The sequence below is a fragment of the Montipora capricornis genome, unplaced genomic scaffold (assembly GCF_036669925.1).
Source record: "Montipora capricornis isolate CH-2021 unplaced genomic scaffold, ASM3666992v2 scaffold_488, whole genome shotgun sequence".
Classification (NCBI taxonomy): domain Eukaryota; kingdom Metazoa; phylum Cnidaria; class Anthozoa; order Scleractinia; family Acroporidae; genus Montipora; species Montipora capricornis.
This window is the reverse complement of record NW_027180225.1, coordinates 15,411-28,569: the sequence shown is the minus strand read 5'-3', so window position 1 is coordinate 28,569 and position 13,159 is coordinate 15,411. Positions and strand designations below refer to the sequence as shown.

Below are 13,159 nucleotides of genomic sequence, written 5' to 3'. Positions count from 1 at the left end.
AAAAACAAGCAGTGGAAAGAGCATAACCAAAACCAGCAAGCCTTTCGGCCGTGTAAAGGACCCCATGAGAAATTTTCCAAGACAAATCAATAACTGGCCGATCCAAATCAAAAAAAAAAGAAAAGCTGACGCCAAGTAGAAGACCAATAAAGAGAACCAAACAAAGGAAAGAACTTCTCCTCACAATGAGGAGAGACAGCATTCTCGGACAAAAGAAACAAATAAGCAGATTTCGTGGTCATAGTAGAAACAGGACAAAAATCAATACCCGAAACCAATACCCAAAGAAGACGCTGTAAGGGATCCTTTACACGCCCGCCAAGCAGTCAACAGAGAACGATAAAACGGAGGCAGAGAATCCGGCGAAAAAACAAAGCGGAGCAGAAAAAAACGAGATGCGGAGGAGCGGCAAGCCGAGAAGAAAACCAAAAACCATGAAAGTGACCCAAGAAGACGGAGAAGAAACAAAACGACGAACCCACTGAACATGAAGAGCCATAACCTTACTTACACTGAAAAATCCACAACAGAGAAACCACCCAAACAAGAAGGCTGAACCCACAACACGACGAGCGACCAAGTCTCGCTTACCGCTCCAAAAAAATTTAAAAATTAACGTATTCAATTCGACACTGACCCACCGGGGAACATGGATTAAAGAGGCCACGTACCACACACACGGGGAAAGGGCCAAGGCATTGATAACAAGTGCCTTGCCCTTATAGGATAACGAACGCTGACGCCAAGAGTTCAAAGCATTTTCAACCGCGGTGATACGCGGCCTCCAATTGTCCTCCTCCAAGTTACCCGGACCCAGAAAAACCCCCAACACCTTCACCTTCACCGATGACCAAGTAATGTTCACCGGTGAGTCAGTGCGCCCATTCCAACCACCCAACCACAAACCTTCGCATTTTCCAAAATTTTAATTTAGCCCCAGACCCCCTCTCATACAAAGAATAGACATCAAAAACAGCCAAAATACCAGGAACAGAAGAAACAACCAACGTAGTGTCATCAGCGTACGCAGAAATAACAGGCAGAGAAGACGAAGAACCAGGAAGAGACAAACCAGAAATTAAAACCACTAGAACGAATATACATGCAAGTACCTCGGCAACCAAAACGTAAAGGAGGGGAGACAGGGGACACCCCTGCCTCACCCCCACGAGATAAACTAAAAGAATTAGAAATATAACCATTAACATTTACACAACTACTCACATTATTGTAAAATAAATTAACCCACCCAACAAAAGACTGCCCAAAAACCCATGGCATATAGAGTAGAACGAAGGAACGTCCAATCAACCCTGTCGAATGCCTTTTCTTGGTCAAGAGAAAGAAGAGCAGCCCAGGAACACCAGAAGAAGAGCAAAAATCAACAACATCACGAAGAAAAGCAACATTTTCACCAATAAAACGGCCAGGAACACCACAAGACTGATCTTTATCAACAACCAAATGAATAACTTTAAGAAGACGAGCAGCAATAGAACGAGAAGCAATTTTATAATCGACATTCAACAGGGAGATTGGACGCCAGTTTTTTAGGGTCAAGACGATCCCCTTTCTTAAACGATAAAAATAATGAACCTCGGCGCTGAGAGTGAGACAAACAGCCCAAAACCAAAAGCAGAATTCAATACACAAACCAAATCCAAAACCCAAAACATGCCAAAATTTTAAATAGAATTCCATGGGAAGGCCATCACAACCAGGAGCTTTACCACGGGCCATGCCCTGAAGAGCTGCAAAACACTCCTCCTGGCTGAGAAGACCTTCGCACACCTCACTATCATTATACGGAAGAACTGAAGAAATGTTAGAAAGAAGCTCAGCACGAGCATTGGAGTCACAAGGAGCAGCAGAGAAAAGATCCGAATAGAAAGAAACGAACGAAAAACATCACACAACCCATCCTTGTCCGTAACCAAAGTACCATCACTAGCTCTCAGCGCCGAGATATTACGGTCAGTGCCGTTTTTTCTTTTCGAGCCGGAAGAAGTAAGCAGAGGAGGACTCACCCTCCTCCACCCACCTCGACCGGGCACGAACTTGAGCACCACGAGCAACTTCAACATCCAAAGCACGGAGACGAGACAGAGTAGAAAGATACGCAGGAAGAAAAGAAAGACGACCAGAATCAATATGAACTTTTAAATGGGCAGCAAGACTAGACAAAATATTACGTTCCACTACTTTACTTTTACCACGACCTTTACAATAATTAATACTAATACGTTTAATATGGGATTTTGCCACTGTCCCACCACCTAGTGAGGGAAAGAAAAAGAAGAAGACTGACGAGACTGCCAATAAGACCAGAAAGTTGAGATGAGGTCGATATACTCGGCCTCATCCAGAACAGAAAGATTGAGCTTCCACAACCCCGGACCCGGAGGAACGGAGCTGGGGAGAGCCCATGAGAAAGAAATAGCGCAATGATCAGAAAAGGGACACGGCAGAATGTCTACAGAAGACACATAAGGCACCCAAGCATACGGGCAACCGATGAGGTCAATGCGCGAAGCAAGGGCCCCATCGGGCCGGAACCAGGTGAAAGCAGAATCATTTTTGGTTGCCTTTCACGCCAAATATCCACCACACAACAATCCAAAAAATAGCCGACAACAGAGCAGAACTTTCACGAGAGACATCAAAAGGACAAGACCCCCACGGCGATCCCGAACACGATCCAGGACCGTGTTGAAATCGCCGCACAAAAGAGTGGGAACAGCAGGATCAATAGAGTCAACACAACGAACCAAAAAAAAGCATCACGGTCAGGATTACGATTGGGAGCATAAATAGAAGCAACCCGAAAAAAAGAACCACGAAGAGAAAAACTCAACCAAAACAAAACGACCATCAAACTCACAAACCACAGACTTACACTCCAAAACGAACGATACAAAACAACCACACCACGAGAATGATTGGTACCAAAAGAACCAGCACACAAAGTAACCAAAACCGAGAAAACCAAGAAGAAGATCATCATTAGAGACGGCGTGGGTCTCCTGTAGACAAACTACCGAAGGAGAGAGATGGGACAACCACTGGAGAAACCAAGACGCTTGTCACCATCTCTCAACCCATTTAACGTTAACAGAAATAACAGTAAGAGCCATAATAAAGTAATAAAAGTAGTGACAAAACCCATGGCAAAAAACAAAAAGGTGGCGAGACAATGGCAAAATAACGGCGCCTAGCAGGGCTAGGCGAAGAAGGACGACGACGAGACCTATGAGGATCCGGGCTAAGAGGACTAGGAGGGGTCCTCTCGTCACCGGAACGAGACCGGGAACGAGAGGACGGACGGAGGGCCATCCCCGAGCCAGAACTACGAGAACTGACCCGAGGGAGGAAGAGGAACAACAAAAAGCCGAAGCAACGAGATCGTCCTTTGATGATGGGAGAGATGCCTTCAGTTTTTGCACCATAGATGCAGTCTCTTCCCTTGATACAAGTGGGGGATTCAACCCCCCCCAAACCACCCGCGCCCAACTTTGACCGGTATTTTCGACCGCAAAGGTCCAGAATCCACAACCGAGGCCAGAGCATCATCCCCCGAATCAACCCCAACCTCAGGCACACCCGATGACGGTAAACACAGACCCCGAAAGGGGAGAAAAGGTAGGGGAGGACTCCTGCCCCTCCTCCTGAGACTCCCCGGCCTGACCGGTGGAAGCCCCCAAAACACTACCGCTGGGAGAGGGATCCAGAACCCTCTCCTCAGCCCCCCCCGACCCACTGTCCAGCAACGGCTGGCTCACCAATTCATTGAGCTCATTGTCACGTTCATCTACACACATAGACTGCGGACCCCCAGCAGAGCCAGAGCACTGCGACGAGGACGCAGAGCCCACCCCCCCAGAAACAACACCCACCCCCGAGGCCGGAGCCACACAGGGAGGAAGGAACAGACACAACATCATTATCATTATCATTTTCATTATTAACATCATTATGATGCCCGTAAATGCTCACGGCGGACAAGGTGCTCCCAGTCTCATGGCCACGAGATATGGTGGTCCGATTACAATCCGTGCCAAGGAAGGAATGCCCAAAGCCAACCTGAAAGCGAGGCGCACACAACGATCGCTCTTGTACAGTGGGCAGCAGCACCAGCATTGCATGGCACTTGCGTTGACGGCAAGAGGACAAATGCACATTGTGCTTGCTCTGACCTCGTTTTCATTTTCCCTTATAACAAAGTTAATTTTCACGGCAAATTACTTGTCTACGACCATACCACAGGGAAAACACCGGTTCTCGTCCGATCACCGAAGTTAAGCCCTGTCGGGCGGGGTTAGTACTTGGATGGGAGACCGCCTGGGAATACCCCGTGTTGTAGGCTTCCCTTTTTCCTTCTGTACACTTGATTATCTCAAAAAATCTCAGTTTCTTTCAATGAAAGAACATTCCAAACCAGGTTTTTTGAACACAACATGCCAACGATATGTCAAAGATGAGACATACGACAAAAACAAAATAGTTCACACGAGAAAGTGGAACTTGTATTCCCAAGGGAGCGCGTGCGCGCGAGATCTTATCAATCCAACGTTTATGACATGAAACGTATCTTTTCGTGTGAGCAAAGAACAGGATACGACAAGTAAAAAATGCATGCACTGTTATGCATTAGATGGAAGTTAACCTAGCCCGGATGATATGTATACAACGAAGGCTACAACACTACAACATTGATCTTGCGAAAACGTGACTTACGTGACGTAGCGCACTTCAAAGTCTTACTGTTCCCTGCTCAACACGGACAGTACGTATTCAAAGGGCCGATAAGACACTATCCTGACCATGAAAGATTTACTTTTTATGATAACAATCCAATTAACTGATAACATAGAGAAACCACAAAGTGTTGGCCACAGAAATGTAACGCCAACTGATCTGGCGGGTCCTCAGTTACTCAATGCAAAACGGGCTCTCCAGAACGCAACATAACACAACGCAAAATAAATCTATCGCGATGGAGCAGTACAAACACACATCCACTTACGTTTTCGAAACGATGCACGAGGATAAGAGCTCGACCCGCTGGCATTTTCTTGTCTCACTCGTCTATCGATGGAAATCGATGCGGCTGAAATAAACACGTCGTCTCCCTCTCTGTACGGCCAAGAATGAGAGAAATGAAATCACAGTTTTTCAGTGCACCAAGTACGGAACATTCACCTACAATTTCAGCAGTGGACTTCACAAATACAACTCACCTTCCTTAGTCCTTACACCGCCACCGCATCTCCTTCCCTGCCCTGCCTGAAACGTTACCAACAAACCTTCCCATTAGCCAACTTTGCCACCGGGGTTTGGTGCGGGGACTAGCGCGAACGCAGGTCCCCACTACCAGAAATTATACGCTCGAGTTACCCACATTTGGGGTAATCGCAAGGGTCAACCCAATCGAAGTGCAATGAAAGAGCCTCACCTTGAGAGGACTGCCTCCCTGATCACAGTGCCTCCCGCGTCAGGTAAGTATGCCTTTTCAGCCTCTCCGGGACCGCAAAACGCAACTTGTCTGCGCATACCATGTGGTAATGGAGGTCACGTGCTCCTCGTCCTGTCGTGTCGTGCTGTCCACTCGCTGCTATGCTACCTAGAAAAGAGAAGAGAATGTGAAGGTTGGTTGCTTGGTCACTTTTTCTGCTTTCACTTGATTATTTCTTCCCCAGAGGGAAGTGGGCCACGCTCGGAGGTAGTGCTATACCGAGGCAACCCGTGGCCGGGACGAGGCAAGCCTCTTTTCCACGGCCCAGTTCCAAAAATCAGTTTAATATATGAGCTGCTCGATGAGCAGCGGTATCAGATATTAAGCTGATAAGAACAGATTACTACACTTGATCTTAGCCAAAAGGCCGAGAAGCGATGCCCGTAAATGGCTCACGGCGGACAAGGTGCTCCCAGTCTCATGGCCACGAGATATGGTGGTCCGTTACAATCCGTGCCAAGGAAGGAATGCCCAAAGCCAACCTGAAAGCGAGGCGCACACAACGATCGCTCTTGTACAGTGGGCAGCAGCACCAGCATTGCATGGCACTTGCGTGACGGCAAGAGGACAAATGCACATTGTGCTTGCTCTGACCTCGTTTTCATTTTCCCTTATAACAAAGTTTAATTTTCACGGCAAATTACTTGTCTACGACCATACCACAGGGAAAACACCGGTTCTCGTCCGATCACCGAAGTTAAGCCCTGTCGGGCGGGGTTTAGTACTTGGATGGGAGACCGCCTGGGAATACCCCGTGTTGTAGGCTTCCCTTTTTCTTCTGTACACTTGATTATCTCAAAAAATCTCAGTTTCTTTCAATGAAAGAAAGACACATTCCAAACCAGGTTTTTTGAACACAACATGCCAACGATATGTCAAAGATGAGACATACGACAAAAACAAAATAGTTCACACGAGAAAGTGGAACTTGTATTCCCAAGGGAGCGCGTGCGCGCGAGATCTTATCAATCCAACGTTTATGACATGAAACGTATCTTTTCGTGTGAGCAAAGAACAGGATACGACAAGTAAAAAATGCATGCACTGTTATGCATTAGATGGAAGTTAACCTAGCCCGGATGATATGTATACAACGAAGGCTACAACACTACAACATTGATCTTGCGAAAACGTGACTTACGTGACGTAGCGCACTTCAAAGTCTTACTGTTCCCTGCTCAACACGGACAGTACGTATTCAAAGGGCCGATAAAGACACTATCCTGAACCATGAAAGATTTACTTTTTATGATAACAATCCAATTAACTGATAACATAGAGAAACCACAAAGTGTTGGCACAGAAATGTAACGCCAACTGATCTGGCGGGTCCTCAGTTACTCAATGCAAACGGGGCTCTCCAGAACGCAACATAACACAACGCAAAAGAAATCTATCGCGATGGAGCAGTACAAACACACATCCACTTACGTTTTCGAAACGATGCACGAGGATAAGAGCTCGACCCGCTGGCATTTTCTTGTCTCACTCGTCTATCGATGGAAATCGATGCGGCTGAAATAAACACGTCGTCTCCCTCTCTGTACGGCCAAGAATGAGAGAAATGAAATCACAGTTTTTCAGTGCACCAAGTACGGACATTCACCTACAATTTCAGCAGTGGACTTCACAAATACAACTCACCTTCCTTAGTCCTTACACCGCCACCGCATCTCCTTCCCTGCCCTGCCTGAAACGTTACCAACAAACTTCCCATTAGCCAACTTTGCCACCGGGGTTTGGTGCGGGACTAAGCGCGAACGCAGGTCCCCACTACCAGAAATTATACGCTCGAGTTACCCACATTTGGGGTAATCGCAAGGGTCAACCCCAATCGAAGTGCAATGAAAGAGCCTCACCTTGAGAGGACTGCCTCCCTGATCACCAAGTGCCTCCCGCGTCAGGTAAGTTTTTTTTATGTTTAAGGCGAATGGCAGCCCCCCGGTAGGGTGAGTGCAATGGCTGCCAGACATTCAGACTCATCCATCAACAACAATGGTTCGCCTCAAACGGGGGTGCACCAGCACGTCAAACGTCACCGGGGAATCGAACCCCGCCCCTACAAACAAAAAAAAAAAACAAAACTAACGAAGAAAAGCATTCACGAGACGCCTCGTCCGACTTACACTCGAGAATGGCATTTCCACATCAAACAAACAAACAAGCAAACCAACAGGACGAAGGACTACAGGACAAAACAAAAACAACCGAACTGTGCAGCGGCGAATGGCAGACCTGACAAGGACGCCAGTCAGAAAGACTCATCCTAACAGGAGTAGGTACGCCGCGAGACAGCAACAGCTTGGGGCGACAATGGGACTAGAACTGGGACAGAGAAAAACGACCATTGCAAACAGAGCCGATAATGCCAGACGCACCCCACTGACGATGAAAATAACGTAGACGACGGGGGGACTTGAAACGCTTAAAAAGGAGAGGTAGATTGAACTTGACACGAGAGCGGACCTTTGCGATGACATCGAGAGCACCGGGCGGCACATTACGGAAACGAAAGTCATTCCGAGCGAGCCAGATAAAATACTTACAGACAACCTAGGATGTACACGAAAACACGAGGAACTCGACGGATCTCAGCCGGGTCAAAAACCAAACAGCACGTGACGGCAAACCAAAGAAGGGGACGAAGACGAAAAAACCAAACAATAGAGACTGTAACCATGAAAGAACACTATGAGCAAGAGGGCAGGAGAAAAACAAGTGAGAAGGACATTCAGAGGCAAGACGGCAAAAAGCAAGAAGGGTCGACCGAGTACCCAAAAACCGACAAGGCGATCGGCAGTGTACAACACGCCATGGCGACCTTTCAGTTGAGATCGATCACTGGGCGGTCAAGATTGAAGAAGAACAATTGGGACCAGGTCGAAGGCCAGTAGAGAGTATAGCCATACAAAGGAAAAAACTTGTCAACACAATGGGGAGTCGGACGATCCTCAGACAGCAAAAACAAATAAACAGAATTTGCAGAGATAGAGGAAACAGCAGCAAACATGATGAGGGGACAAAGACGCAATGACAAGGGAGGAACGACGCCGACGGGAAAAGGAACCACCAACCAAACGCCAAGCAGACAGAAGAGCAGAGTAAAACGGGGGGAGGGACTTGGAGGAAAAGGCCTCAGGACGGGACAGAACAACATCAAGAGCAGGGACACCAAAACGAGAATCACACCAAAAGGAAAAGAAATGGACCCAACTACGCGGAGAAAACAGTGAAACGCCGAACCCACTGGACAAGAAGCGCAGAAACCTTAAGACGAAGATCAATGACAGAAAAACCCACCAGCAGATGTAGGCTGAACAACAACAGCACGAGAAACCAGATCGCGTTTGCCCTTCCAAAAAAACCCAAAAACCAATTTACAAAGCTCGGAAGAAACCCAAGGGGGGACATGAATTAGGGAGGCAATGTACCAAAACCCTAGAAAGGGCCAAGGCGTTGATGACGAGAGCTCTCCCGCCGTAGGACAGGGAGCGTTGCCTCCAAGAAGCCAGCACATTCTCCACGGCATCAATCCTAGGACGCCAGTTCACTTCCTCCAAATTCCCAGGCCCAATAAAGACGCCCAGCACTTTGATCTTGGCCGAGGTCCCAGTCCAGGGTGACAGGGGGGTCAGTCCTGCCAGACCACGAACCGAGCCACAATCCCTTGGATTTGGATCCCTGATTAAGCTTAGCACCAGAACCCCTTTCAAAAAGAGCATAAACTTCAAAAATAGCAGCAATGGCAATATCAGACGTGACAATGAGAGAGGTGTCATCGGCGTACTGCGAGATCGGAGACAGGGCCCGCGGGGGCCCGGGGACAGAAAGACCAATGATACGTGGATTGGCACGAATGTTAACAGCAAGCACTTCAGAAACTAGAACATACAATAATGGAGACAAAGGACAGCCCTGACGCACGCCACGAGACAAAGGAAAAAACCGAGACAGATAACCATTAACAACTACAGAGCTTTGGACAGCAGAATAGAACAGAACAACCCAACGGACAAAAGATGGGCCAAAACCCATCCTCGACAAAGTAGCACACATAAATGACCAATCCACTCTATCAAAGGCCTTTTCCTGGTCTAAGGAGAGAACGGCAACGGGATGTCAGATTCCGTGGCAAAGGCAACCACATCACGCAAAAGAGCAACATTCTCGCCAATAAACCTGCCAGGAACACCGCAGGTCTGATCCTCACTAACAAACCAGATGGATAACTTTGAGAAGGCGCCCAGCAATAAACACGAGAAGCAAGCTTATAGTCGACGTTGAGAAGGGAGATGGGGCGCCAGTTACGAGCGTCCAACCGATCTCCCTTCTTAAAGATTAAGGATATGAGACCCCGCCGTTGAGACAAAGACATAGAACCAGACAGATAACACGAATTCAAGACCTCCACTAAATCAGACCCAAGGACGTCCCAGAATTTCAAGTTAAAACTCCATGGGAGAGGCCATCGGACCCCGGGGCTTTACGACGAGCCATGCCAACAAGGGCACGATGACACTCCTCAAGAGTCAGAAAGCCCTCACAAAGATCAGCTTGGGCAGATGAAAGGACGAGGGACACATTACTGAGAAGAATATCTTGAGCGGCGGAATCCGTAGGACAGGCAGTAAAAAAAGAGAGGAGTAGAAAGTGGCGAACGAAGAACACAGATCAGAAGGTGTTGAAACAATGGACCCATCAGGGTTCCGAAGCGCAGAAACCCACCGGTCAGCAGACCGTTTCTTCTCTAAACGAAAAAAGTACGCCGATGAGACTTCGCCCTCCTCAACCCATCGGACACACGTGACCGTACTTGGGCACCTTGAGCAGCCCTGATGTCATAGGCGGAAAGCTGTTCAAGGGTGGATCGATAAACACCTAAAACAGACAGGCAACCAGCATCAAGCCGTGCCTTGAGGTGTGCCGCCAACTAGCCAACAAATCGCGTGACCAAGATTCTTTCTGCGACCGGCGCACACAGTAAGATACCGTAATGCCCTTCGATCTTTGCTTTACCGGAATCCCACCACTTGGAAAGAGAGGAAAAACAGAGCTTACAGTCCTTCCAATCGGCCCAAAAGTCAGAAATAAGGCGACAGACCAGTACTCCTCCTCCTCCAGGACTGAGGTATTAAGCTTCCAAAGCCCCGGACCAGGAGGAATAACGTCAGGAACAGTAAGAGAGCAGGACACAGCACAATGGTCTGAAAACGGACACGGAAGAATTTCACAAACAGAGACAGAGACGCAACCCAGACATAAGGGCACCCAATTAGATCTATACGGGAGGAGATAGAGCCATCCGCCTTAGTCCAGGTAAAGGCGGAGGAAGACGGATGGAGGTATCTCCAAATATCAATACAACAGACATCGTCAAAAAGACGACCAAGGGCAACAACACTCTCACGCGAGGTATCACCGACCACGGAGCCCACACGGTCAGCAGCGCGATCAAAGACGGTATTAAAATCGCCGGCGAGGAGGGTGGGAACTGAAGGGTCTAATCGGGAAGAGACCCCGTCCAGGAAGGCATCACGATCAGGGTTACGATTGGGAGCATAAATGCAAGCAACCCTGAACACAGCGCCACGCAAAGAAAACTCACATAACAAAAACCGACCACAACTATCAGAGGAAGAGATTTAACAAGGGACAACACTGGACGAAAACAAAAACATACAACCACAAGGACTTATTAGAGCCGGAGACACCACAACGGAAAGACCAGATGACTGGAAACCAGGACTGACACTCACTGAGGGAGATGCAGTGGGCCTCTTGGAGGCACACTACATCAGGAAACAACAGGCAAGGAATGAAGCCACTGTACAAACCCAGCTCGCTTAGACTGGTCTCGCAGACCGTTGACGTTAATTGAGACAACTGACAGAGCCATAATGGAGTACAGTAAAAGAGTAACTATGTACGTGCTTTGCGTTGGGGGAGGGAAAACGACACATCAGGCAAACCTTCGTGCTTCGCAGACTTGACAGTATCAGCTGAAGCACGAGTCTTCGATTTAGTAGAAGAGGGCGCAGCTCCGCTCTTCTTAGCCACCTTTGTAAGAGCCTTCCGGGAAGGAGTAACAGAAGAGCTATCAGAGGAGGTTCTCAACGGAATCACAACCGCGTTTACGAGGAGTGGATACCTCAACCATTTCCACCTCCAAAGGTTCAACAGATTGGGAGGATGGAGGAAACACCCGAAGAAACAAGACTGTCGGTACCACCACTAGCAAACAGTACCCCTTACGACGCACACCTGTATTCTCAGCCACTTTACATAAAGTGCCACCACTTGGTGGTTTTTAACATTTTGTAATTTTTTAACAGAATCTCAGTACTTTTGGCAGATGCCCGTAAATGCTCACGGCGGACAAGGTGCTCCCAGTCTCATGGCCACGAGATATGGTGGTCCGATTACAATCCGTGCCAAGGAAGGAATGCCCAAAGCCAACCTGAAAGCGAGGCGCACACAACGATCGCTCTTGTACAGTGGGCAGCAGCACCAGCATTGCATGGCACTTGCGTTGACGGCAAGAGGACAAATGCACATTGTGCTTGCTCTGACCTCGTTTTCATTTTCCCTTATAACAAAGTTAATTTTCACGGCAAATTACTTGTCTACGACCATACCACAGGGAAAACACCGGTTCTCGTCCGATCACCGAAGTTAAGCCCTGTCGGGCGGGGTTAGTACTTGGATGGGAGACCGCCTGGGAATACCCCGTGTTGTAGGCTTCCCTTTTTCCTTCTGTACACTTGATTATCTCAAAAAATCTCAGTTTCTTTCAATGAAAGAACATTCCAAACCAGGTTTTTTGAACACAACATGCCAACGATATGTCAAAGATGAGACATACGACAAAAACAAAATAGTTCACACGAGAAAGTGGAACTTGTATTCCCAAGGGAGCGCGTGCGCGCGAGATCTTATCAATCCAACGTTTATGACATGAAACGTATCTTTTCGTGTGAGCAAAGAACAGGATACGACAAGTAAAAAATGCATGCACTGTTATGCATTAGATGGAAGTTAACCTAGCCCGGATGATATGTATACAACGAAGGCTACAACACTACAACATTGATCTTGCGAAAACGTGACTTACGTGACGTAGCGCACTTCAAAGTCTTACTGTTCCCTGCTCAACACGGACAGTACGTATTCAAAGGGCCGATAAGACACTATCCTGACCATGAAAGATTTACTTTTTATGATAACAATCCAATTAACTGATAACATAGAGAAACCACAAAGTGTTGGCCACAGAAATGTAACGCCAACTGATCTGGCGGGTCCTCAGTTACTCAATGCAAAACGGGCTCTCCAGAACGCAACATAACACAACGCAAAATAAATCTATCGCGATGGAGCAGTACAAACACACATCCACTTACGTTTTCGAAACGATGCACGAGGATAAGAGCTCGACCCGCTGGCATTTTCTTGTCTCACTCGTCTATCGATGGAAATCGATGCGGCTGAAATAAACACGTCGTCTCCCTCTCTGTACGGCCAAGAATGAGAGAAATGAAATCACAGTTTTTCAGTGCACCAAGTACGGAACATTCACCTACAATTTCAGCAGTGGACTTCACAAATACAACTCACCTTCCTTAGTCCTTACACCGCCACCGCATCTCC

General features: G+C 47.7%; 6 non-coding genes across 6 annotated transcripts; 3 read left to right on the top strand and 3 right to left on the bottom strand.

The window, feature by feature from the left end:
- The first annotated feature begins 4,244 nt into the window (after window positions 1-4,244).
- Window positions 4,245-4,363, top strand: LOC138036567 (5S ribosomal RNA). Its single transcript, XR_011129986.1, has one exon. It is a non-coding gene; the product is annotated as a 5S ribosomal RNA (ribosomal RNA).
- A 976-nt stretch (window positions 4,364-5,339) lies between these two features.
- On the bottom strand, window positions 5,340-5,503 carry LOC138036561 (U1 spliceosomal RNA). Its single transcript, XR_011129980.1, has one exon. It is a non-coding gene; the product is annotated as a U1 spliceosomal RNA (small nuclear RNA).
- A 194-nt stretch (window positions 5,504-5,697) lies between these two features.
- On the bottom strand, window positions 5,698-5,891 carry LOC138036524 (U2 spliceosomal RNA). Its single transcript, XR_011129949.1, has one exon. It is a non-coding gene; the product is annotated as a U2 spliceosomal RNA (small nuclear RNA).
- A 267-nt stretch (window positions 5,892-6,158) lies between these two features.
- LOC138036543 (5S ribosomal RNA) lies at window positions 6,159-6,278 on the top strand. Its single transcript, XR_011129965.1, has one exon. It is a non-coding gene; the product is annotated as a 5S ribosomal RNA (ribosomal RNA).
- A 978-nt stretch (window positions 6,279-7,256) lies between these two features.
- On the bottom strand, window positions 7,257-7,424 carry LOC138036578 (U1 spliceosomal RNA). Its single transcript, XR_011129997.1, has one exon. It is a non-coding gene; the product is annotated as a U1 spliceosomal RNA (small nuclear RNA).
- Window positions 7,425-12,133: 4,709 nt separating this feature from the next.
- On the top strand, window positions 12,134-12,252 carry LOC138036556 (5S ribosomal RNA). The gene has a single exon (XR_011129975.1). It is a non-coding gene; the product is annotated as a 5S ribosomal RNA (ribosomal RNA).
- The last annotated feature ends 907 nt before the right edge of the window (window positions 12,253-13,159 follow it).